General features: G+C 38.1%; 1 protein-coding gene and 2 long non-coding RNA genes across 25 annotated transcripts in view; 1 reads left to right on the forward strand and 2 right to left on the reverse strand.

Moving 5' to 3' along the window:
• LOC123598123 overlaps positions 1 to 7,653 on the reverse strand; it is a 35,977-nt gene extending 28,324 nt beyond the window's left edge. Inside the window, exon 1 of the long non-coding RNA XR_006712402.1 lies at positions 7,411 to 7,653. This is a non-coding gene — a long non-coding RNA (uncharacterized LOC123598123). The remainder of the gene's footprint in view (positions 1 to 7,410) is intronic.
• Positions 1 to 24,802, forward strand: part of ADGRL2 (adhesion G protein-coupled receptor L2) — a 625,523-nt gene that overhangs the window by 196,797 nt on the left and 403,924 nt on the right. The gene's annotated exons all lie outside the window — the stretch shown is intronic.
• The window catches only part of LOC123598120, a 51,224-nt gene continuing 36,862 nt past the window's right edge, over positions 10,441 to 24,802 (reverse strand). Inside the window, exon 5 of the long non-coding RNA XR_006712399.1 lies at positions 10,441 to 10,753. This is a non-coding gene — a long non-coding RNA (uncharacterized LOC123598120). The remainder of the gene's footprint in view (positions 10,754 to 24,802) is intronic.

The raw sequence follows: 24,802 nt of genomic DNA on the forward strand, positions 1-24,802 counted from the left end.
TCAATCTCACTCATTATCTGGGAAATAAAAATCAAAGTCATCTGGAGATTTTTTTCCCATGTATAACATTAGCAAAGATATAACTGTTTGGTAATACTGAAACTGAAATTCCGCTTCTAGGAATTGACCTGAGGACGTATTTAAGACTATACATATACATGTGGAAAACCACACATATAAAATGCCATAATGTGAACTTCGTATGTGTATAAAAGCAAAAAACAGGAAATAACTTAATAGATCCACATCAATCAGAGACAGTTCAAAGAGATAATGGAACAATCCAGCAATGTAATATTTACACAGTTTTAAAAAGAATAAGGAAGATCTTCATTTATATAAAACATTTATCAATATGTATTAACAACAACAACAACAAAAGGTGAGAAATAGTATGTATAGTGTATTACCATTTATGTTTTAAAAATAGGGGATGGGATATATACACTGCATAGAATATTTTTGTATAGATACACAACACAGATACAGAAACCGACAACATTGTTTATTTTCAAGGAAGAAAAACTTGGTGGCTAGGATACAGGGATGATAGACTTCTCACACCCTTTGTATCTTTTGAATCAGAATCTTTTGTGGGTATTAGTATTCAAAATAAATTGAACTGTAACAAACTTTAAATACCTTAGTTTGTGACTAACAGTTGTGACTGGTTTCAAGCATGTATTTTCTAATTAAAGGGAGAATGGCTTAATGGTGTGTTGGAGTCAGCTCCTTTCAAATAGGTAGGCTTGGACTCTAAATACCAATTAGAGAAGCAACGTTTAAAAAGCACCCAGAGGAGTGCCTGGGTGGCTCAGTCAGGTAAGTATCCGACTCTCAATCTTGGCTCAGGTCATGATCTCACAGTTTCATGAGTTCGAGCTCAGCATCCGGCTCTGAGCTGACAGTGTGGCGACTGCTCAGGATTCTCCCTCTCTCTCTGCTCCTCCCCCGCTCATACTCTCTCTGTCTCTCTCAAAATAAATAAACTTTAAAAAAAAGCACCCAGAAAGAGCCTAATATTCTACATGTGGAAAAATGTCAAAATGGACACCCTAAGTATACTTTCTGACGTATTTATAAAATGTCTTCCCAACTCTACGTTTCAGTGGCATTGTGTTGATAGCTTGCAATTGACTGAAGGAGACATTTACGCCAAGGAAATCAGTGAACACTACAAACCAGGGTTTTATTAGCACCTTGGAGCGGGGGGTAGGGGTGGCAGGGGGGGTGGGGAGCCAGTGATTAGACAGTTCCCAGCACAGCACTGACTCAAATATTCTAACTCTTGCCATGATTTCTTTTTGACTCAAGTTACTTGACATCCTTTCCTAATACATGGGTTGATATTTACTTGACAGTGAAGCTAAGAAGAGATGAATGAGAAGGAAAGATAAGCATGGCGAGCTAATAATGAGCAATATATCCTCACCTTGATGTACAACCAGTGGCACCCATTGAAAAGGATGAGACCATGGAGATACCTTTGACTGTATCTTCCCAGTTTAAATGTACAGAGAATTTTCTATGTCTCATTTTTAAACAAGTATATAAAAGCTAAAGAGATAAAATTAAACAGATTTGCAAGCTTATTTTGTTTCCTTGTATCATATAGTGCATCTCATTTAATATTTGCTTGTTTTATTAATAATTGAAACCAACTTTGCAGCACATAGGCATGCAGAATAACTTTTGACCCTATGGGAATTAATGTCTAGTGACAGTGGTCCAGAAATGATACAAGTTATGATAATAAAAACCCTGGTCAGCTCTTTTGCACTTTATGTACTGTAGATATTTTCCTTACAAGAATGCCCCCCTTCACGTGGAAGTTGTACAAATTTATCTAGATAGAATAGCTTGATAAGTAGCAAACTACTTGCAAATAGATATGTGGCCATAAAATAAAATTAACCTTTTTAAAATAAACATGATGAAAGAGAAAACAAAATGTCATACGCATCTTCAAAGGAAAATTACTTTGAATTGTAAAAAAAGAAATGTAATGTTTAATATTATTCTGTTAAACTTTTATAAGCCCCAGTTAGGACTCCTTTCTACTAAGTTTTTTCTCTGAAGTGAATATATGTTCAAGAGGGAAAAGATGTTGTCTGTCTTGGGGAAGTGTTTATATTTTTTTCTGCTTCAAAACCAGTTCCTGCTGATGTAAATGGCCTACCTTACCATTACCTGCATCAGTACTGCCCCAAGGGAAGCTGTTTCAAATATACAAATTCTCCATATTTGGGAAATAAAAATTAAATCAGACTGTTTTCCCGTATTTGTTTTTAAAACTCTGAGTTTGCCTAAGGGCAAAGCAAATACAAGTCCACCTGTTTAGACAGCTTGATAAGCATATTTACCTTATTTGCAAGAGTTGTATTGACCATTTTGAGATGACCCCGATTGCGACATTTCTCTGGCTAACCAAGTTAATGGATATGTTTTAGGGGTATAAAAAATCAAAAGCCAATGGTCTTTAAATCACTTCTAGCTGTAAAAGTTGCTAAAGCAAAAACAAAAATCCATATATAAAAATCAAAATGTTTTTATTCAAGAAATGCAAATTGAGCGTTTGATCTGCCAGATATGGTTAGCGTCACCAAAAAATTGCCAACATGTATCTGCCTTTAGGAACATCAAAGATGAAGTTGATCATTTATCAGCTGTATGAACCTGAGCAAGCCATATAGCCTCCTTAAACCTCAGTTTCCTCATCTCAAAGCAGCGTTAGCGTGATAAAATAAGCCGTGGGCATACAAAAATGAATGACCCAGTGAGTACTATGGGGATTAGAAATTCTTTAGAATAGAAGATTCTTTTCTTTTTTAAGTTTTTTAATGTTTATTTACTTTTGAGAGAGAGGGAGAGACAGAGGCATGAGCGGAGGAGAGGCAGAGAGAGGGAGACACAGAATCCCAAGCAGGCTCCAGGCTCTGAGCTGTCAGCACAGAGCCCCGACATGGGGCTTGAACTCACGGACTGCGAGATCATGGCCTGAGCCGAAGTCGGACGCTTAACCGACTGAGCCACCCAGGCACTCCTAGAATAGAAGATTCTTTAGAATAGAAACAGACTCTTGTTCTTATTGGTAATTTAAGCACTCAGCATAGTGCCTGGCATACAGTGAGCACTCAGCTGTTGCAGGATTCCAGTGACCAGCCGTTCATTATTGGTTGATGTAGAAAGAAAATCCATGGATAAAACAGAATTTTTACACCATCTTGAAGGATGGCGAGATCTGTATTGATGAGGAGAATAGGAAAGGATATTACAAATGCGGAAAATATCAGGAGCCAAACTCTGGAGAGAAAACAAGAAGAGAGTGTTACGAGGACAATGAGTAAGATTTCCAGACTAGAACTGAGAGCACATGGAGGTAAATGTAAACATTGCTGGGAAAGGTGAAAAGAGATTTATGAAGAGCGTTAAAAACCAAGCGGAGGAGTGTGGGCTTTATTGGGTAAGTAAATGAGCAGTGGAGGAAAGACAGGATGAAAAATGCTGTTTTAGGGAGTTAACCTGGCAGTGATGGGGGGACGGAATCCAGGAAGGAAGTTGGAGCTAAGCATCCACAGGGGGAGGTCTATGCAGCAAAACAGCTGGTGTAGAGGTGAAGGGCAGAGGAAGCAACAAGGGAGGAAGAGATTTGGGAGAGATGCTAAAGTATGAATCCAGAATGTTTAGTGACTTGTAACATGAGGCATGAGGATGAGGGGCCAGGAAGACAGGATAAAGTTGGTGCTAATAATGGACTGTAGCAAGAATAGACAGCGTGTTTCAGATGCCCGCTGGCACACTTCTGAGAATAACTGCATTATGTTTTAAAATGAACTACCCAATACATATTGGAGACAAGTATTTATTGGATGCTTACTCTTTGTCCAGTCTGTACGTAGTGCCATGGGGAATATAAAGGAAGTAAGTCAATGGCATAGCTGTCCTCAAGATACTGATAAAGATGAATATTAGGAATATTAAGAGGCACCTTACTGGCTCAGTTAGAAGAGCATGCGACTCTTGATGTCAGGGTTATGAGTTCAGGCCCCGTGTTGGGTGTAGGAAATTATATATGCATACATATATATATACATATATGTATATGTATATATATATGTATGCATATATATATTTAACTATGTCTTACAGTGGTGGGTTGACTTTCCCAGTGTAACGAAGCCAGAAGATAATAGAGTCAGGAATAAAATCCCAGCAGTTGTGACCCCAAAGCCCGCAGTCTCACCATGTATGGAAGTCACTAATGGATGACAGAAGACTGGATACAATTGAGGAACACCTGCGGTATCATGCATTTTGTTTTAGGGCAGGAAGGAGAAAGACAGGGCTTACAAGAGAAGTTGAATAGGCACCTACACAGAAAGGAATGGAAGTGGGAAGATCAGCCTGATTGTTGCATGAGGGTGAGTAATGAAGAGGAGACAGAAGGTGTAAATCAGGGCTGCGTGACTGCTGCAGGGCTAACGGAGTTGTGACTCAGCACACACTGCAATCAATCAATTAATAAATACTCACTGATCACCAGTCATCTCTCCAGTAGAGACAGGCCCAGGAGCTCAGAATGAAGGGGCCTCCCTCTCCCATCTCCTGGGCTTCAGCTTTTCATATCAGTGCGGGCCCAGGATGAGGTCCAGCACCTTATTTCAGATGCCTTCAAGCTGCTCCTTTCCCTGGATGGTACCACCTCAAAAACATCCCTGCAATCTTCTTCACCACACTCAGCCTCACAGCGTTCAGTCTTATTATGCTAGGACAAAACCTCTAGAGGGGATCCAAGGGGAGTATATTTTCAATATATGGAATGGATCAGAGAGGAAAGGAACCGAGTGTAGAAGCATAAGTACCTAGCACTTTCCCTGATGCAGACCTGGTATGCAATAAATATCTGTTGCAATGAGAAGGAAACTTAAAGAAGATGTTCTGATCATCAGAGTTTGAAGAAACAAAGACTTGTACTAGCAGAAGAGGAGAATTAGGATGGAATCAAAAGACATTTCACGAGAAAAAGCCAACACAATAGACTAGATATGTGGAGAAGGAAAGAAAAGAGGCATGGGCCTCACTAAGGTTTTGAACCTGTGTATTTGAGAGGAGGTGATATAATGGACAGAAATTCCAAGAATTAAATGTTTCTTTAGGGTAGGAGTTATCTCTGTGGTTCTCTGTTGTAATCTAGGAACTAGCAGCATACTTAGTAAATAGTGGACAGGCAATAAAGAATTAGGGTGTTGAACAAATAATACACAGTACTAGTTTTGAGAAGAAAAGCACTCTCATATCCTGTCGGTGTGAGTCTCACTTCAGAGCAATGACATTTCCTGCCAGGAATCCATGTCTTAATGAACCAGTGTTACGGCAGGGACTTTGTTATATCCTTTAATAAGTTAGAGCAGAAAAAAGCAAAAGAATAATTAATAATAATAATAATAATAATAATAATTTGAGTACCACTACCCTAAGGCCTAGCACAAATGCTTAGTGGTATCTTTGATTGAAGGTTAGAAGGAGAATCCTAACTGGAAAGAAAGGCCTGTGTTAGGTGTTGGCTGAATTCCTGAAATGAAACAACTGCAAGATGGATTTATCAGGAAGGTCAATGAACCCCTCACGTTCATGAGCCCCTACATCTAATTTCTTAAATTTTTATAAGCTTCATCTTTGAACCACAGCCACATATTAGGTTCAGCTGATGCAAAAAACTATTTTAATTTCTCTGTTGCCATTTCCTCATCCCAGAGACCTGGAGTTTACACCCTAGACTTTGAGTTGAGTTAGAACTGAGTTTGAATTCCAGTTATGCCATTTATAAACTCCATGGCTTTGGTCCACTATTTCCAATTTTTCTCATCTGCAAATGGGAATACTAGTGCTAATACTGTGACCCTTCAGGGTTATTATAAAGCCTAAATGTGCATAAGAGTTCAATAAATTGTACCTCTATTATTATTACTAATTAGTCCAGTGATTCTTATCCTCATTTTTCCCATTTCCCATTTAAAATTTTATACATAATTGACATTTTGTTACAAATCCTTACAAGCCTATTAAATAAGACTACTATAACTTTTCCTTTACTTTGTAAGTTCTCCTGCTCGGAGAGTTTCTGGATATGTTGATTTGCAAGAGCTATGTACCAAATTCAGAACATATATTTCCTTTTTTAAAATTTTTGCCATCTCCACCTCCACTGAGTGTAAGTCTAAGGTTAAGCATTAAACTGTTATGAATAATAATTTGGCCTGTATATTTATCATCTCACCAAGTTATTCCAAGGAATTTTTCAGCCTGAACAAAAACTAAATTCAGATAATAATTTAGTGGTCCTTCTTACCATCTGGAAACCCCAAAAAGCCATGTGAAATCAATGAATAAAAGAGTATCATTTAGGGGCTCCTGGGTGGCTCAGTCATTTGAGTGTCCAACTCTTGATTTCAGCTCAGGTCATGATCCCAGGGTCATGGGATCGAGCCCCTCGTCTGACTCCGTGCTCAGCGTGGAGCGTGCTTGAGATTCTCTCTCTTGCTTTCTCCCTCTGCCCCTCTCCCCCTCTCTCACTCTCTCTCTAAAAATGAAAAAAATTTTAAAAGAGTATAATTGGTTTCACAATAATGACCAACTGAAGAGTGATTAGAATTATTTACATAATCATCTTTTAAAGAGAAGTGGACTCACACACTTTTTGTTGTTGTTGTTGTTGGAGGGAGCTCTCACATACATTTGCCCTTAAATATGTTCCCCTGAATTGGTTTTCCAACAAATACCTACTAATTACATTATTCTGGCATAGGAAGAAATGGATTAGGCCAAACTTTCCCAATTTTTTAAACTCTGGGCTGTCCTTTCTCGAGTAGTTGCATATATTTTAATTCTTTAATTAAAAAATATAAAATACCAGAAGCCACTCTGAATTCCATAATGCTTTCAGATGAATTTTATCTGAATAATCTTAATAGCAGCTACACACATTGGAAGCATTGCAATAGAAATGTGTGTGAGCTGTATAATATATTCCATTACCAAGGCTGGCGTACATTCTTCTGGAAATAGCTCCGAGTCCAATCCCTCCTCCCACCTAACTTCTCCCTAGGCGTCTAAGGAACACCAAGGAGGAGTCATTGTTTTAGGCACTTTAGAATCAGAGGGCAGAATGTCTTTGCTCCTTCTGCAGGCCTTGACTCCTTCCTAGCGTAAGAGATGGTCACATGAGCTCAGAAGAGAAGGGGAATACGTGAGGCACTTTCAGGTCATGGGCTTTTCAGGCAAAGCCTCGCCATGAAAATGTGAGGAAAATCGCCTTTTACAGACCCAAACTTGGGTAAACCCAAGTTCTAATTCTGGTCCTGCCATGCATTGACATGTAGGTGTCACCTGAGCACAGTGGGTTTCATTTACCTTATCTGTTGATTGAAGCTGTATTAGAGGATAATAGTCTTCATCTACAGCATGCTTTAGCAGCATCAAAGCACTTTCACATATATTATCTCATTTGATCTCCACGACAACTCTGAGCTAAGACAAGACAAATAATACTATTCCCATTTTTCAGATAAGAGAAGTAAGGTTAGAGATTAAATAGCTCACTCAAGTTAGACTGAATTAGTGTTTGAGGCAGATACCTAGCAAGGTCTTCTGATTCTTGAACTAGTGAGTTTCTGGCTACACGCCACAGACCCTATTTGTATAAGTCTAGGATTCTAACAATCAGGTTCCATCTTGGAGACTCTTTACATGGTTTATGCCTGAGAATACTCGGTGTCTGGTAAGAATAGAAAAATGCCACTATTGTTTAAAATGTTTTCAAAGGTTAAAGAATCAACAGTAAGCTATCGTAAAGATTATTATTTCAGATACTGGGTGAAAATTGTGATTAAAAAAATTCAATGACAAAAGCATACTTTTGAGAAGTTTCCCTCTCTCTCTTTCCCCCTTTGTTTGTCTCTCAACCCACAATCAGGGCTTGCTGGTTCTAAGATTTTTGGCATTTCTGGATGAATCTCAGTAATTTGAAATAGCTGCTACGGAGCTGTTGTTTAGTACTTCAGTTCAAGTCAGCTCTAAATGTGTACTACGTAGAAAGAGTTCTTTTCTAAGGCCTGGGACTCTAAGTTTCAAGAATTGTTGAAGGGTTTTGTTTTCCTAGAGCTGTCAAGTTTCTTTGAAAGAACTGAAAAGAAGCAACAAAGGAAGATGTGAGAGTGATTTTAAAATATTTTAAATATCTCTTTGGTTTTCCAATCTCTTTCAAATTAAAGCTCTGTTATTAACCATTCCATAGCTAAATGTCTCTATCTTTGGAATGTTGCTCTGTAATGAGATGACCCTTCTTTACTGTACATGTGTGTGAGTGTGTAAGTGTGGGGGTCTCTTTTCCTTCCCTTCCCTTCCCTTCCCTTCCCTTCCCTTCCCTTTCTTTATATTTTCTTTCAGCCTTTTCTCTGAATGGCAAAAGGTTTATCAGAGACCAAAAATTTCTTATCTTTTCAAAGAATTGAATTTGTAGTAAAAATGCCTTGATCTCAACATAAAGATGGAGATGACATGAAAATATATGTAACATTGGAAGAATAATAATACGAAGAAACAGACAGCAGACCAAAATTGTACAGCAAACCATGTTTAAGTGATTTACTTGGGGTTATGTGTTTTTAAAAGCAACATATAAATGCATAGCAGGGTTTTGGCAGATGAAATTGTGTTGTGTTTACTTTAAGGCGCTCGAGGATGATAAACAGTTATTTAGTACAAGTAGTATGCCCATGGTGCAAAGAACACTGAATTAGATACAGTTCCTGCAAAGTAGGTTTGAAATCCAAATACAAATTGGAGAGGCAGAGTATAAAATACCCAGAAAAAGCCTAACACTCTACACATGTAAAAACATCATCATAGGCATTCTAAGTGTACTTGCAGACATAATTTGTAAAATTCCTTAACTACACATATGAACACTGTAAATAGAGTCATACTTTCACAGATTTGATCTGTTAACAGATGTAAGCACGTGGACCTTAGATATGCAATTTAAGGGTGATACGTTTAGCTGCTAAATACAGGCACCCACCTGATAATTGCTATCTTTACTGCTCATCTACCTTACATTTTAAAAGCCTTCCAAATTCCTTTCTAAATTACAAGTTTGCATAAACGTGCAAACATTTTTTTGTTTCTCAGTAATATATGTCAAACATATTTGAATGAAATCTCCTCTAACTAATTTTTAAATGTTGCATTGCATCTATGTGGTTGCTGCTGTGTGTTCACTTTATGAAAAAGTGGTACTTTTTTTTAATTGGCAAAATGGACAGTTGAAGAGCTGTTGAAGAGAACAAACCAAATTCTTCATGTGAACAATTGTTTCACATTGATGTCTTGAAACAAGAAAGATTTCTGCTATTTATTTACCAGAGATGAGTACAGATAATTTCATTGTGCATCGATTTTCTCTACAGAGGGAGGAAGTGTGGTCAGCTAAAACGAAGCATTGAAATGGGGAATCAACAGCCACGACTTCTATTCTCATCTCTGTCTTCAGAATTTGCTCTCTTGGAAACTCATTTGATTACCAAGATTCCAGTTTTTTTCATTTCTTTCTTTGTTTCCTTTGGTGTTGTTTTTTTTGTTGTTCTTTTGTTTTGTTTTTTGTTTTTTGTTTTTTTCTAACGGACGAGATCAGACTTATAGATAGAATTCTTTGAGTTCTTTTGTTGGCATATTTTAATTGGTCTGCTCTATAATTGATATAGTGATAAAATGGGAGCCAATAGAATTGCACATCATTCAGGAATATTATCATTGAAGATTCGTGGAGCCAAACATTCAGTGAGTGCTTACTGAATGCAAGTCACTGAACAAGGCACTGCGTAAATATAGTTGGTGGTCCTTAAATCACAACAAAATTATGAAACTGTCATTATGTGAAAATAGAAACTTCCCAGTAGGCCAAAACTATATGAATTAAGGATAATGATCCAAAAAAAGATCACCGTGCACTTTAAATACAAAAGAAGTTTATTTTTTAAAATACTTGTTAAACACATTAAAAATTCCAAATCTTTAACCTGCTTGTATTCTGTTTTCAAATCATTATTTTTAAATTTGCAAAATTTATCTACTGTATACATTTGGAAGCTTGGCATGATATCGTATATATTTGGAAATTTTTGATGCCTATTCATATATTTATATATGTATATAAAAAGAACAAAAGTATCATGCTTATGCCTAAAACACATACGTCTACACCTTTTAAATTATGAATTGAATAAACCTGTTATTTTTTCTATTCTCAAGTGTTTTTTTTATGCCAGTTCTGTATTCTTGGTTACAGTGAAAAGAAAATTAATTAATTTAATGTTTTTTTTCAAGTTGTTGGCATTCTGTTTATGCTGGCTTTTTAATTTGTCATTGAAAGTATTTCTGGGATTGGTTATTTAACAAGAAGTTGTGTGATTTGTGCTCCATTTTCCTTATATTTTGTTCTTCACATCTATATTAGATAAAATCTACTCAGGCTGCTATAATGAAAAAAGAAAAAGAAAAAGACCAAAACACAGAGGCTCAAATAATATAAAACTTTGTTCTCTCTCACCTGACAATTTAGATGGGCAGGACTGTTGATGTATGGCAGCTGTATAGTATCAGGGACGCAGGCTGTCTCTAATTGCTCTGTCATCCTCAACTGTGGCTCTGTCTCTTGACCCAATATGGCTGCTCCAGCTCCAGCTATCATATTTACCTTCAGCCAGAAGGAAAAGAGAAAAGGATAGAGGGAATTCATGCTTTCTTTGGAGGGCATAATCTGAAATTTTTCACACATAACTTCTGAAATGATTCATAGCACATGTTCAGGCACAACCACCCTAGAAGACATTATGAAGTACTGAGATGCTCATACCTGTACACAGAATCTCTGTACAATAGCTACAAATGCAGCCTCATGCCAGGATATTGAGTTATGTTGAGACAGCATTACAGTGGGTGATTTTTCGAAATGGAATGCAACCCTTAGTAAAGTTTGGAATAAGATAATAAAAGCCTCCCTCAATTTACAGTGTCTTTGCATTTCTGGGAAAAAAAAAAAAAAACCATCATGAGGGATGTCATGAGGGATGTAGATCAGTTCTTATTGTGTTAGCTTTCCTCTACATTGCAAGAAATTTACCATCCCTGACCACAAAATTCCCTCCTCTAATTATTGTGACAACCAAAAACAGCTCCAAAAACTTTCCAAAATGTCTCCCAGGAACAGGACAACTCATGTAGACAATTCTAAAACTACAGGCTATGTTGGTGCCTGGTCCAATTTCCAGCATATCACAGATGACAATTTTACCAAATATTTGCAATGGTCTAATGAAGGATCATTGAATTTCTAACCATTAATATCATTTCCACCCATCACCTCAATGCTGCACATTCAAGCCTGTTTGTTTTTTTTTTTTTAAGGGCAGCATGCCGCTTAAAGGTACCAAATCATATACTTGTTATGAGTTTAGGCTGCTAGACAAAGAAACCCTAAACTGGACAGATGTTTATTTCCCTCTCATGTAAAAGTTTTCCCAGGCATGCCAGGATGGCTAAATCATTGATTATTTGGGGATCCAGGATGCTGCTCTCTTTTTACTATGCCATTTTCAACATAAGTGGGTTTCATTTCATGGATCCAACATGGCTGCTGTAGCTCTAGCCATTACATCTGTATGCCAACAGTGAAAGGGAAAAGATAAAGGAAAAAAAGACATAAATAATCCTTCCCTTCAAAGGCAAATCCCCAAAGCTATACAGACAATTTCTGCTTTTCCCAAAACTTAATATTTTTACTTTTGAGATTCCAAAACTATGAATTGTTGGTAACTCTAAGCATCTAGTAGATATTGTTCTATCAGACAGGTGGCATGATGAAATGTACCCCAAACTAGACATTCTAATTCCGGTTGTGCTTCTAACCAGCTTCGAGATCCCAGGCAGATCATTTAACGTCTATGATTCTTTCTTCAGTTGCAAAATGAAAATAGAGGAGTTGAATAGACTATTTCAAATTTCCAAAGTCTAGAGTATACTATAATGCTTAGAGGACATCTTATGACTCATCTCAGTCTTAAAACTTTATTTTCCTACCTAAATATTTTCTAGTCCATTCATTGCAGGGGATTGATTTGTATTTTCGAAAGTCGTTTTACGAAGTATATCAGGAACACAGAAGTTTTGAGCTTTTTAATGGCCACTGACCAAGAACATTTTGATCGGTCAGTGATATGCTGAAGGGGTTACTAAATACACTTTGATGTCATCACAGGTTTGTACCATACAATTGCCATTTGTCTCCAATAAGGGCATGTTTTTGTTTTTTTAGACCTGTTCCCAAACTCAATCTCTTGTCTCTTTGATTACAATCCTGGTTGGAATGGCCACTGTCTCTTTTCTGCATTACTGCATTAATCTCCTATTTGATTTCCTGCTCCTACTCTTGGATCTTCTTAATACACACTGCCCAAAGTGTCCAAATGATATTTTTTTTTTCGTTTTACCTCTTTTACCCATTTATCCCACCTCTCACCCCTGCCTCTGGCAACAAGCAATCCATTCTCCCTATCTAATGGCTTGTTTTGTTGTTGGTGTTGTTTTATTGAAGTATACTTGACACACAATGTTACATTAGTTTCATGTGTACAACATAGTGATTCGACAAGTTTACACCTTATGCTGTGCTCACCACAAATGTAGCTGCCATCTGTCACCATACAACGCTATTACAATATTATGGACTGTATTCCCTATGCTGTAATTTTCGTCTCGGTGGCTTATTCATTCCATAACTGGAGGCTTGTATCTCCCACTCCGCTTCACCCATTAGGCCCATTCCCCCACATGTATTTTTTTTTTTTAGATTCCACATATAACAGAGAGAATACAGTATTTGTCTTTCTCTGTCTGACTTATTTCACTTTGCATAATACCCTTGAGGTCCATCCACATTGTCACAAATACTAAGATTTCATTCTTTTTTATGGCTGAATAATTTTCCATTGTATTTATATACCTTGTCTTCTTTATCCATTCAGCCATCAATGGACACTTAGGTTGTTTCTGTATCTTGGCTATTGTAAATACTGCTGTAATGAACATGGGGGTGCATGCATCCTTCTGAATTCGTGTTTTCGTTTTCTTTGGATAAATACCCAGAAGTAGAATTGTTGGATCATATGGTAGTTTGATTTTTAATTTTTTGAGGAAACTTCATACTGTTTTCTCCAGTGGCTGCACCAATTTACAATCCCACCAACAGTGCACAAGGGTTTCCTTTTCTCCACATCCTCATCAACACATCTTTTTGATAATAGCCATTCTAACAGCTGTGAGATGATACATCACTATGGTTTTGATTTGCATTTCCCTGAAGATTAATGATGCTAAGCATCTTTTCACGTACCTGTTGGCCATCTGTCGGTCTTGCTGGGAAAAGGTCCATTCAGAACTGCCCATTTTAAAAAATCAGATTGTATGGTTTTTTGCTTTTGAGTTTGTGAGTTCATTTTATATTTCAGATATTACCCCTTATCAGATATGTGGTTAGCAAATATTTTCTCCCATTCCATAGGTTGGCTTTTCATTGTGTTGATAGTTTCCTTTGCTGTGCAGAAGCTTTTTAGTTTAACGTAGTCCCACTTGTTTATTTTTGCTTTTGTTGTGTTTGCTTTTGGTATCAAATTAAAAAACTCATCGCCAAGACCTATATAACAAGCTTATCACCTATGTTTTCTTCTAGGAGTTTCATGGTTTCAGAACTTACGTTCAAGACCTTAATCCATTTTGAGTCCATTTCGTTTAGGGTGTAAGATAGGGCCCATTGCTATCCAGTTTTCCCAGCATCATCTATTGAAGAGACTGTCTTTTCCTTATTGTATTTTCTTTTTTTTTTTTTTTATGGAAAAAAAAAATTTTTTTTAACATTTATTTATTTTTGAAACAGAGAGAGACAGAGCATGAACGAGGCAGGGGCAGAGAGAGAAGGAGACACAGAACCGGAAGCAGGCTCCAGGCTCTGAGCCATCAGCCCAGAGCCCGACGCGGGGCTCGAACTCACAGACCGTGAGATCGTGACCTGAGCTGAAGTCAGACGCTTAACCGACTGAGCCACCCAGGCGGCCCATTCCCTATTGTATTTTCTGCCTCCCTTGTAAATTAATTGACCACATATGCATGGGTTTATTTCTGGGAGTAACAGAATTTAGCGAAAAAATTCACTTTGTCTTTGTCACTTTTCTTTTAAATAAGTATGTACTGAACACTTACCATATGCCAGACACCAAGTTACACACAGGAGATACAATAGTGAGCAAGATCGGCACAACCTCTTCTTTATACAGATAAGTAGGTAGAAAATAATTAGAGTTTATAGGAAATGCAATGAAAGAAATGTTAAAATGTCTAAACAAGAGACTAACAGAGGTCACCAGCTTTATATAGGGCAATCACAAAAGACCAAATAGAGACATTTTTTAATGTTTATTTATTATTGCGGGGAGGGGGCAGAAAGAGAGGGAGACACAGAATCCGAAGCAGACTCCAGGTTCTGAGCTGTCAGCACAGAGCCCGACACGGGGCTCGAACCCATGAACCATGAGATCATGACCCGAGCCAAAGTCGGATGCTTAACCGACTGCACCACCCAGGTGCCCCTAAACAGAGACATTTAGGTGAGAAGGAGCTGGCTATGCATATTGTGGGGATAAGGACCGCATTCCAGGCAGAGAGAACGACCTGTGCTAAGGTCATAAGACTTAGGAGGAGGGAGTGAGACTGTAGAAAGAAGGACCAGTAGGGCCCAAGACTAGTGAGGGGTGAAGAAGAGGAAAAGTGACCCAAGAATGGAAAAATAAATAGGGAGCAGATCATACAGATACTAATAGGCCCTGGTAAGAAATTTGGATGTATTCCAGTTTATTTCCAAGGAAGGGTTGAGACATTGAAGGGATTCAAACAACAGAATTATGTGAGTCAATTTTCAGTTTAACATCATTTTTGCTTTTGGTGGAAAAGAAACAAAAGAGAAAGCAGAGAAACCAGTAATCTAGGCAGAAATGGACAGAGAGGTGGCAATAAGAGAGTAAAAAATCTTTACAAAGTGCAATTGTAAGGTTTAATTATACCTAATACTACATACAATCAACCAACCAACAAATAATTATATTTTGAGGTCCCACTATATGTCCAGCATGGAAATGTAAAGATATATGATGCACTGTTCTTGCCTTCTGGGAACTAATAATTTATTAGGAGGAAAAACTAACATATAAAAAACTATATTAATAGTCTCATAGAACCACCCTCTGACACCTAATAAATGGTTATTTCTTTAGGTTAACAGGGAAAATATTTAGAAATCTGAAGGTAATGTTTTTGTGTTAAATCATCGCTATTGTTTATTGTATTTACAGCCTGATTTTCCTGTGCCAATAACCAGAATGTGAATAATGACCAAATAGGTTATTTTGCTCCTTTCACATATCATATTTTTCCTCATTTAGACCAGGTCTTGGACATGGGGTAGGTCCCAGATTGCAGCAGGTGGTGAGAAGATTAAAAGAACAATCTAGACTTTACCAGTATATTTCAAGCTCTCGCTCACACCTGTCTATAGAGATCCTGAACTCTGGCTTCTTCACAGGACCCACTTTTGCAAATACTTCTGCCTAACTAGGAGACTGATGGCCAACATAAGCTATTTTCTTTCTAGAAATTATAAAACACTGACTTAATTCAAATAAGCAAAGATGATCCAATGTACCAAATGGTCTCATTTAAAATCATCAGTAAGCTGTATTAGGAATGTCTTTCAGAGCAATATCTTGAAAGAAACTGAGAGTAACCTGGCTCAGACTCAAAGGTCGTAGATGGAAAAGGTCCTTTTGCTGCTTAAATTAATCTTTGAGGCAAATTTTCAAAAATTACTGACATCGGAGATGTTCTGGCAATAGCCTCATGCCAGTGGCCTGAGTCCAGAAACTACCAGACTTTTGCCTTCCTCACGATAATTCCAGTTCTCACGGATGGCCCTCTATGTCAGAAGCAACTGGAATAAGAGAAATAAAAAGAAGCCAGAAGTCTAACACTTGTGACCATTACCACTCCTGGAATGCCTTTTGCAGGAGTAGGGAAGGGTAATTCTGATATCCTGGAAACATTTGAAACTGAGTAATAACACTTTGCCTACTTAAATGCCCCCTGTAGTTTCAATTAGCTGGGCACGCTTCTGAACATTCTTTTGCTGTTAGGCGAGGCATGGTTATAGCCAGCATGTATTGCTTCAGCAGTGAATAAAAGGGTGTTCTCCTCTAGAACCAACTTTTCAAACCTGTGCAAGGGCAAGGATATAATTTAAACATTTAGGTCCTAATTTGCAAGACATTTTCAGAACAGTAGGGTCAATAACGCTTATATAACATTTCTACTCCTGGAAGAGGTATAAAATCCAAGAATATAGTGGCCTATTATTTTGATTATCAATTCAATAAATAGAATCATGCCATTATTGCTATTGAATGCCTAGTTAATAACCATACAGCAATACTCCAAAGCTCAAAAAAATATGAAGGGTGTTCAGATCAGCAATGGATTATTCACATTTTATAGTAGATATTTCTCAGAAAATAACACTGGTTAGAGAAATCATACTTTTCTAACTCAAAAACTGGTGTCCTTGGAGATCTTCTTAGATGCCTGTCACAACAGTTTAGGTTACCTAACAAGTTTGAGATATGCTGGGTTAAATAAAGTTAACATTTTGTTTTGTTTCACAATGCGTAAATAATGTGCTAATGTCTATTTTTGGCCTCTAAGAAAGGAGATATGGTAGGCAGGACTATCTGTCCCCAGTTTACGTGACTACAGAACCCTGGGATATATGGTACCATAATTGGCATGTATTTGCACTGGTTATTCTCTCTGCTTGGAAGGGTCTTTCCCTGACGACCACTGGGTTTGTTCTCTCACTTCCTTCCAGTCATGTGCTCAAATGGTACCCTCTCACTGGGACTATTCTCATCTATTTGTTTTATTTTATTTTTTAAATTTTGACATTTATTTATTTTTGAGAGAGAAAGTATGTGAGCAGAAGAAGGCTAGAAAGAGGGAGACAGAAGATCTGAAGCAGGCTCCGCACAGTGAGCACAGAGCCTGATGGGGGCTTGAACTCACGAACCGTGAGATCATGACCTAAGCCAAAACCAAGAGTTGGCCACTTAACCGACTGTGCCACCCAGGTGCCCCTCACTCACCTATTTAAAATGCCAATGTCCACCCTTACCCACTTGGTAATCCTAATTCCCTTTATCCAGCTTTTTTACCTATTGTATTTATCAGGTACATAATTACGTAATTTATTATATTTATTTTCTGACTCCTTCCATTAGACAGGAATTTTTACTTTTATTTTAATTTTAGTTCCTAGAATAGGGACCAACATATACTAGGTTTTCAGTAAATATTTGTTGGATGAAGAAAAAAAGAGAATTTTCTGTATTTTTAAAAAATCAAGATGTGTTCTATAAGTGATATGTTTTCTTTTTTCTGTTATAGGATTTACGATGTATGTTACAGTCAGTTATATCTTAGACTCTAGGGAATATAAATCAGGGGACAGTTGCATTTTTTGAACTCAATGCAGCCAGAGTTAACTTAATATCTGGTAAGAAACAGCTTACTGTCATTCATGACTTTTCTTTCTCTAATTTCAGCATGCCCCTTCCTCCACCTGAAATGAATTTTTCCAAGTTGTGAAGCCCTTCCAACTCTATTTCAATAATAACTTCCTCATTAATTTCCTGCCCTCCTTCCCTACTAGGAAGGGCACATGAAGGGGGACAGCTGGCAATAATCCTGAAGAGTAGGCTGAAACCTTATCATAGGTGGTCTTCGAGGCAATCAGACTCTCTATGGGAAGCGATAGAGACCCACTATTTGGAGAATTTTTAAAAACATCTGAATTTCTAGAAAGGTATCTTGACAGTGATGTATCAAATGGCCTGGAGGTCAGCGTGATTCTCATTTCTAATTCTGCACCAACTCTCTGTTTCCCTTCTTGTGATGCTCTTTCCCCGTTTCTCATCTGTTTTCTCTGAGGCCACCTACTCACGTCCCAGACCTACTAGTTCCCCAAAAGAGTCTGGATATGCAACAAAGACACAGGTTCAAAGACATCCCCGTTGCATCTCTGCTGGGGTCTTCTGGACTTCTTACCCCCACTGACCAGAAGCCACAGGTCAAGAGAGGAAGGGGAAAGACATTAGCAAGACATGTGTTTCTTATAATCTCTGAATGCTCTCACATAATGCAAGTTAGTCCCACTTTACAAATGAGAGAAACTTTGTTCAAAAAACGTAAGTATTCTACAGAATTTCACTTAGGTAGTGAGGTTCATGCCTACAGCTGCCCCAGAGGATAAGCAGATAAGACTGGCTGATGAACCCATTCTCAGTTCCAGGTAGTGTGATGTGCGCTTTCCATAAATTGTCACAATTCAATTCCAACAGCCTCATGAGAAGCTTCAGTTATTTTCCCCATTTTACAGGGGACTAAAGTTAGGAAGATTTCCTAATTTGTTTAAGTTCATGCAGCTAGGAGACGGTGATTCTAATCACTACAGCCCATTCTATCTAAATAGAGTCAGAAGTCCTACCTGCATACTACCGATAAACTCCAGTTCTTTCCACTATGTCACCTTGCCTCCTGTGTTATGAAAAGCGGAGGCCGCAAGGACACATAGGGGCCTGGCTCTGACCTGAATGAGGGTCTGTTGGCCTTGGAAGTCAGTGAGCCCTTTACTCTCCCTGCCTGTCAACGCTCCCGGCCAGCCATTGATGCTGACAGTTATGGGAGAGGAGGAGTAAGTAGCTCTGGACAGATCAGTGCCCTGAACATAGAAAGTCCTTTTTACTGTATCCCCTCCATCTCCACCACCATCTTTCCCCTACAGATGTGGGGAAGACACTAAACTCTAAAGGTTAAGATACAAGAATTATAGTTGAGTATCAATTGACTATCAAAGCAGAAAAGTCCTTTGTAAACTTAAAAACTCTCGCCATTATTTTCCTGTCCAGCACTGTGGATTATACTAGGGCTGGGCAGCATTTTCTACGGAAACCCAGAGACTGGCCTCCTCCTTTTTTCCTAATTTAATATTCATTTGTGGTTGTTTCTGTAGTGGCAGTTTGGAGTAGAGACATCCACATCAGATGTCAATTCATGTCAAAGGAGTAATAACTCAAAATACTCTATGACACAAAGAGCGGAGCAAATAAAGACTTAGAAAAATTCAATTCCCATAGATATAATGACATAACACAATAATGATGATATATCAGAAAAATCAGAAAGGTATACAGACTATGCTCAGATGTGCAAAGAAATGAGCATTCTTTATTTCTTTGTAAACGATTGGGTTCTCTTCACAATCCCACACCCACCAGGTAGTTTAGAAAAGTTGTTTTAATTAAATTGCCAATTCAGTCTAACTTGGTAATTCAACCCATCTCTTTATGTAACCCAGTTTCTGCTTAGATGAGTCAGGGAAACACTTGTCAGAGTTTTGCCCTCTCCACCTGGATATCTGTAGAATGACTGCAGTATGTGTAATCTTAGGGGAGGTGGAGTTCTGGAGTGCATGAGGTATCTTCAAAGTTCTCCTGGTTTGGCCTAGTCCCCGAGCTGGTAATATCTCAGGAGGGACTTGTCACACCCTGGGTACTCTGATGCACCATTGCTAAAAACTGCCTTTAGCGATAATCATTCATATTTTGGTCGCTCGACTCTGACAACGCTAGGGGCCACCATTTCCTCTTGGAGACTGGGCCCCATCTCCACTTTCGCTGACAATATGCATTCCCTGACACAGGACTGTGACTTCCACTTGGACCTTGGTCTGTGGTGGATGGCTTCATTCTTCTTAGGCAACCACCTTCGGCAAAGTTGCCAGGCCGGTCCTTCGACTACTTTGATCCAGATCCTTCTAGTTCATTCCACAGGATGCTCAGGAACATCTGGAAAGCTTCACACCATACAGGAGCTGAGGGAGACTCTAAGAGCCTTAAACTTAGACCTTTGTGTACAAAGCCATGTTAGGCCATTGAATTGAATTTGGTCTAACAGCCCCCATGTTTAAGCGGAAACCTATAAGGTAATAGCTTCCAATAGTCTCTTGGAGGGCAGCAGCCACTTTCTCCTTGTCATTCCCTTCAACCTCTGTAGAATATCTCTATACTTCCAATCTCCCACTCAACCCTCACCTCCAGGAATTTGTGAAGAGAAGAAAAATTGAAGCCATCCTTTTATCCCTGCCTCCCTGCCTTCTTCTACCCAGAATCCGATGGTAACGGGGAAGCCAGGCATTCCCTACCTTCTTCCTAACCTAGCCTAACCTCCTCTCATTTACGACACTCTACTATTGTTTGTCCAGCCAGCCTCTCAGTATGTTAAAGAAGACAGGAGGCAATTGAAAAAATTCTTTTCTTTCTTACAACCCAAATTTCACGACTGTTGTTTCAGAAGAGTCAGTTTATGAGATCTACAACTGATCAATGGCTTCTTTGTTCTAACCTTGGGAAAGCCCAGCTTCTTTCCTGGGGCTATATGCTCAGTAGGTAGAAGTTTGCAAGGGATCTTGATGTGAGGGAGAAGTGTAAGTACTTTGATTTATTCTTTCAAATGATTCAAATATGATTTCAAATATGAGAACTCCTACTAAAATAACAACAATATTTGGTTCTTACCATGTCAGATACCGTGCACCAACATTATCTTTTAGTTAACTCTTACAACAACCCTGTTGTGACAGTTCTTTCACACATATTTTCAGAGAAGAAAACCAAAGCACAGAAGGATTCACGCAGTGGGTGAGGAGTTCTTGCCCTCATCCACTGTGGTCTACAATAGTGTTTCTCAGTTTGACTACAACTCAGGTAAGAAACACAATTTCTTTCACAATCAAAGTACACACATACCAAAAGCAGAGTTTCAGATAACAATCAATACTTACCATCCACTCTTTTCCTTATATTCCACTCAATTCCCTCTCTCTCTCATTTTCTTTCTTTCTTGTTTTTTTGTTTTGTTTTTGTTTTTTTTTTTTTTTTTTTAATGCTGGTCACAACCAACAAAATTGATTTGACAACCCACTGAAGAGTCATAATTGACACTTGACAAATGCTGCTGCACCACCTGCAGTATCAATATTACCGAATTCAAATAGAAATTACATCAGCCTACATTTAGCCATTTGGAAATAGGCGAAGGTAATTTTTTGTGTGCATGTCGTAATTGGGAGAGCTTGAGTATGAAAGACTTAAAGCAAGTAAAATGTCAATTAAATGCTGTTAAGTAGCTTTAAAACTATTTAGTAAGAGGAAATCCGGAAGCTGAACAAACATAGATTTGTGGTTTAAACATTTACCATTTTCACCAAGTCTTCCTTAATTTGGCCTTCAGAACTTATATCTAGATATTTTCACCCTTCATTTTGATCTACAGGGCTTAATTATTATATCTCAGAATTTTACTTTTTCTTCCAAGGATTTAGATTAAAACGTAGCATTCGTTTTAATTCAGTATTGTAGAATTCAGTATTGTATTCAAAATCCCAAAATAGTTAAGTTTCAAAAGAGACAGACTTTCCTGAGCTCCAAATTCTTAGATGATAAATAATTTGAGTCAATGGACATTCTGCCCTTAGAAGAAGCAAGATAAACACAGAATTGATTATGCCAATTAATAATTTGGGGACAAATGAGTGACAGCTCAGGAAACAGAAGATTCAGAAAATGTTCAAGAAGTTCAAGATCATAAAACCTAGAAAAAGCCAATAGATTTCTGTCTTTTCAGTAGAAAGATCATTAAAAGGTTGTGTGTTGGAGTACTTTGCTTTAGGCAACTTTCAAGTAAATCAAGAAATGAGCCTTCCTCCATGTTTATTGCACTTTCTAGTTCTCACTAAATTATATCTTTGACCTTGGAGACATTTGCAATAGCACCAGGATGTGGTTCCAAATTGGATTAGCATTGCCACGCAGATCCTTTTGGCATACTGGAAGCCCTACTCCATCAGTTATCTACTGAAGTCAGATGGATGACATTAGTAGCTCTTAGGGTTAGGTTTTTGAGATATACAACTGGAAGACAAAAGAGATGCTTTTTGCAAATACAGAAAAGGAACTATTCGAAACACAGTAAAGAAAAGAGTGAGTAAACTCTGGAAGACCTGAGCTCTCGCCCTGCAACCACCTTAAGCTAGTTTGAGGAGCCCTATGGAGTCACTTAGCCTTTTAAACCTCAGATTTCCCACCTGGAAATGCCTTCCATAACTTATCACCTGTCAATGGTCTCATAGCGACCCATGTTACACCCAATATTTGGGATCCATATTACAGTCATATTGCACATGAGATCAAAATCACCACGGTTGGGTCATTTTTCTCAATACTTCAGAGGATACCATAAATGACATCCGTCCTAGATTCTAGCACATTGAGAAAAACGAAGCACCAGTCTGTTTCAGGAGAGGGTTAAAAAAACAAAAAGGATAAACAAGATTGTGGGAGGAGAAATTCATATAACCTGCAGGGGGCACTAAGGTACTTTTAGAGAAGGAATCATGAATGGGAAGGAGAGGTACCTGTTACCCCAAATGTAAGGAGGCAAATGAGAAGAAAGGAACAGAGAGATATCATTTATCATTCCTCATATAGTTCTGTTACTCCCTGCCTTCTATCTCAAGTAGACTGCCTAGACAGCAATCTGCGATTATAAAAGATAAACTGCGAACTGATAGGAAAGGGAAAAATTCCAAAAAGAGTAGCTTCTTTCTAAGGATTTGATAAATGAGCCTTTGCTACCTAATAACTTGAGGATTTACCATTTAATCAGGATTAGGAAATCCAAGGAGAAAATGTTCAGTGCTCATGACATATGATTATCGGCAGAGCAGTGGTAAATTGCAGAGAGAATGCTAAGAGTCTTGGTTCTTCCTTTATAGGGTAGGGTCAAAAGGATATCACACACGGAAGACTCAAGTCAAGGCCTTATATTGCAGGACTGCTTCTTCGGAAGGAATGAATCAGGTTGAGAATGATGTCCAGAAATACCCTTACGTTTGTGTAATAGTTAACCATTTGTAAAGCCCTTTTATGTAGAAATTATCTCCCTTGATCCTCATGATGCCACTTTATATTTGAAGGTTTAGGGAGGTTAAGTGGTTTGCCCAAAGTCACACAGTAAATTTCAGAGAGGGAGTCTTTGATGGAAATATGGATTTCTGATGATTTTCAACAGATCAGTGGGCTGCTCTGCCAACCAAGTGTGTTTTGAGGGACTTACTCACAAAGGGAAAATTCTGTTACAAACGCGAGAGATGTCAGTTTATGTTTTAGAGTGAAAATCAAATGGCAGATAGTCACAAAGCAAAATAAGAAAAATTTCTCATCACATGTTTTGTAGTTCCAAGAAGCTAACAGGAGTTTTCACAACATTGTCGAGCCAACACAAATGGCTAATCTTAACAGCACGCTAAATTGGCAGTCATGTCGTCTGCGTGATCAACAATATGCCATGCTGCTTTAAATTTATCCTGTTACAAGTCCTCTGGGTAAAGGTATCATTTCCAAAGGTCCCTGTCAGGAACTAAATAGAATTCTAGTAATAAAAGTTAATAGAAGTGGAGTCATTTCCCACCCTCCTCCACCACCAAAAAAAAAAAAAAAAAAAAAAAAAAAAAAAAAAAATCATTACTGTCTATATTCCAAAACCCCAAAGCCCAAAAGCCAAAGGGAATAAGGAGCTCAAAACAGGAAGAACAAGTTTGGGTGTGAACTCCACCTGCAAGTCTCAGGTCTCATGATGAGCCATAATGATGTCAGGAGCTTAAGGAGGGGCTTTGAAGTCAGACCTGGGGTTGAAATCCGGCTCTGCCCCTTGGAAGTGGTTAGATTTAATGAGCCTCATTTTCATATCCGTGAAATGGAAATAACATACTGATCCTGCAAGTTGATGTAAGCATCAGAAACAATAAATGAAAATGTATGGCACATAACAAATCCTCCATAACTGACGAGTAGAATTGTGGAATCCCTGATGCTCGGTGGTAAATGTGGCAGAGAGCAGTGTTGAAAGGCCTGAAGACAAGTTTGAGCACCTCCCAAGCCGACCTAAAGCTAGTCCTGACCTCAGGTCTTGGGTGGGTCTGCAGGTGCTGTAGGCCAAGGACTCTGTCCGTGTCTTTTTACGTTCCCAAGTGTAAGAATTTATCGTACTTTGATTTGTACAAGTCCTCCAAGATCAAAGATGGATTCTGAATGTTAGTTGTCAAATGAAACGAACGATTGTGGAAACATAAAAACAAAGCAATTCACGTTGCCTTAGGAATAGCTCATTTGCAAAATCGAATATGCTATCACATTGACACAGTTCCTCACTTTATCTATTAAACCTTCCATTTTAGTAAAACTAGTTTGTCACAACCAAATGCTACAATTGTATACACTTATGGACACGTCGTATGTCTACAGTCGGCCTGGTGTATCTAACAAATGCAGGGGTTTGAAAAAAAAAGGAAATAAAGATCCAAATTTGAAGAGCAACCTCCACGTTTCAAATACCTTTGAGTATAGTCATAGCTACCTTTTAAAACAATGCTTCCAAAATTCATAGCTTTCTAAAATTTTAGTTCTCCTAGCACATCAATCCATTAAACTAGAAATTGTTCTTTAAAAAAAAAAAAAAAGTCCAGTGGAAAAAGCTA

This window comes from Leopardus geoffroyi, chromosome C1 (genome assembly GCF_018350155.1).
Source record: "Leopardus geoffroyi isolate Oge1 chromosome C1, O.geoffroyi_Oge1_pat1.0, whole genome shotgun sequence".
NCBI lineage: Eukaryota > Metazoa > Chordata > Mammalia > Carnivora > Felidae > Leopardus > Leopardus geoffroyi.